This window comes from Cebus imitator, unplaced genomic scaffold (genome assembly GCF_001604975.1).
Source record: "Cebus imitator isolate Cc_AM_T3 unplaced genomic scaffold, Cebus_imitator-1.0 Scaffold1170, whole genome shotgun sequence".
NCBI classification, from domain to species: domain Eukaryota; kingdom Metazoa; phylum Chordata; class Mammalia; order Primates; family Cebidae; genus Cebus; species Cebus imitator.
This window is the reverse complement of record NW_016108485.1, coordinates 17,087-19,903: the sequence shown is the minus strand read 5'-3', so window position 1 is coordinate 19,903 and position 2,817 is coordinate 17,087. Positions and strand designations below refer to the sequence as shown.

Genomic DNA, 2,817 nt, shown 5'->3' with positions numbered 1-2,817 from the left:
GGGAAACCTGGCTGTGCCCTGGCCTCCCTCCCCTCACTGCCCCCTTCCCTGCCACCTTCCACTGTTCCCCCTCCTGTCTGGGAAGCCCCTCATGGGGTGGCCACCAGGGAGCCCCAGGCCCTGGACCACTGGAGGGGCTGGAGAAGGGGAGCAGTGCCCCTACAGGCCCACAGCTAAAGCTCTGTGGGGGTGGGAGGGTCGTCTCCAGGACACAGCAGAAATGCAGGCACGAGACCTGCCGGAGCTGAGCCAGGACAAAATTGAGAGGGACCTGTGCCCCCTGGATGGAGAACGCCAAGGGCTGGGGCATGCTGAGCACTCGCCGCAAGCTGCCCCCACCTGTCTCATCTATTTACCACCCAGCGGGCATGGGACATGGAGCAATTGCCAGCCTCATTTCACAGATGGGGAACTGAAGCTCAGAGAAGCAAACCTCAAGACCCGTGGTGTCCCAGCAGTGAGCTGGAGGCTGAAGCCAGCGTCCCTGTCCAGAGCCAAAGCCCCTGCTGGAGGGGCTGTGCCTGTCCCTCTTCTCACCTGTGCCGCAGGTGACCGTGCACTTGGTCCAGGGTCCGTAGTGCCAGGACAACTCGGGCAGCGGGACCTCGCCATGGCCATCTGCCTCCTTGTGGATGGTGTACTCACAGCGCACCCCAGGGTTGCTGTCCTGGAACAGCAGCTGGGTGAGCAGACGGGCCCCGTGAACACGAGGCATCCTCTCCATTCACCCAGCCCTAGGGGAGCTGACCCCAGCCACCTCTGAACTGCAGCTACATCACGGGGCCATTTTAAAAGATGGAGAAACTGAGGCAGAGGTTGCAGCAGGAGGGCCTGGCTGAGAACCAGGCTCTGTGACTGCCCCAGCGCTCACTCCTCCAGGATGAGACCCTGCCATGGGCCTGGGGTCTCCACCTCTGCTCCCCGCTCCGGGGCCTTGGGAAGCACGCACCTGAATCCAGACAGGCTCGTTGGTGGGACCCGGAGACGTGAGGTTCTCCCAGTTGCCCCTGCATGTGTATGCAAAGGTGGTCCCTCCCACCTGGTAGTCCCCGTCCCACTGGATGGTCCAGCCGCCGTTGAGGAAGTACTTCTTCGGGTCCTCGCTCTGCAGTGCCAGGAAGTTAGCAGCCTCTGCCACCTCCTGGATGCGGCTCTCACGTGCACCAGCTGGGATCAGACCCACATCCACATACCCTGCTGGCCACGGGTTGTGTACAGGCTGTGCTCGGGGTGACAGGGTTGCCTATCCCCACCCACTGCCCTCACCTCTCTCCCCACTTGCACCCCGCCTGCTGATGCCAAAGATTCTACCATTACCTTAAAAGTCTGAGCTCTCCCAATTGCTCAGATATGTCATAGGTCACCAAAACCTCACAGAGGTGCCCCAAATCCTGACCCCGTGTCCATGCCCCGTCACCCCTCTCTTGGGGACCTAAACTGGTCTCACCACAAGGCTGGGTCCACCCAACACTCAGGGCCAGCTGGCATTCTCTTTCTAAACTGCCAGCATGCTCAGGCCTTTCTCCCAGCCCACACGGCTGCTTTTATTCACCCGCTTCTGTAACACCCATCAAGCGCCGGGCACTGCTCACGTGTAAAATGAATAACAACCCTAGGATGTAGGTACCATTGTTGTCCCCATTTCACAGATGAGGAAAGTGAGGCAGACAGGGATAGTAACATGAATGAGCATCCTGCTGGGATCTGAGGACAACGGGGTTTTCCTCAGGAAACTTTCCCTGACTTCCCCAGGCCAGGAGCGTCTTCCTTGGTGCACCCAAAGTCCTCTGGGCCTCCCTGTACTGCATTGGCCACACAGAAGGTTCTGTCCCCTGCGGGACTGAACGATTCACCTGCATGTCCCCATCACCTAGCACAGTCAGCACTCGAACAACGTGTGCAAAGCAGACCCAAGGTGAGGGCGTGGAGCTGAGGATCACAGAAGCTTCGGGAGGAGACCACCATCCTCCTAGAGGCCCAGGGGCTGCACACAAGCTGAGCTGGACCTGCCTGGGGTCTCTGGGACAAGAGGTCTCCCCACGGGGACAGGTCTCTGCACTTGGGTTAGGGGTCCCTGACTCCTACATGAATTCCACCCCAGCAAGTCTTCCCTGTTTAGCCATCTATGGCTGGGTGGGGACCACGAGGCCAATGGGGGGACCCGGGGCAGATGGGAAAGTGGCCACCAGGTAAAGAGCATACCCCTCCCCCACAGTGGTCCCACCCATACCCAGGCCCTCGGCCTCCACGAAGGTCTCGCTCACGGTGTGGCAGGTGGAGCCATTGCCGTGGCACACGCCACAGCGGTCCTTCATGGCACCGGAGTCAATCTCGAAGTCACAGCCCACATTCTGCAACACACAAGGGAGGGGAGGCCGGAGGTACTGGCAGTCAGCCCTCTGTGGCCCCAGCCCCGGGGGCCAGCCAGGGTCAGGAGGAGACAGCTGGAGTGGGGGTTGGGAGGCCTCTCTCTGGCCCTGCCCCACCCCAGCTGTGCCTCTGACCCAGGTGAACTTCTCTACCTCCCTGAGCCTCAGTGTCCTCAGATGTGAGATGGTGAGACCTGCCCCTCCCTTAAAGGTATGTCTCGAGCATCACATGCGACGAGAAGGGAGTTCTGCAAAGGCTGCGGGCAGACAGGGACCTGATTCACCATGTGCTTCTGACCAGTGCATGCAGGGAATCTGAACATCAGAGGTGCTGGGGGTAGGCCCCTCCCTGCTGGTCCCCCTCTGAGCCCAGGCCTGGACACCCCAGCGGCTTAGGGGGCTACAAGCAGGGGCAGGTAGGTGGCTGGGGAGATGGGCAAAGATGAGA

General features: G+C 60.8%; 1 pseudogene; it reads right to left on the bottom strand.

Moving 5' to 3' along the window:
* LOC108298886 overlaps nt 1-2,817 on the bottom strand; it is a 12,496-nt pseudogene that overhangs the window by 6,913 nt on the left and 2,766 nt on the right.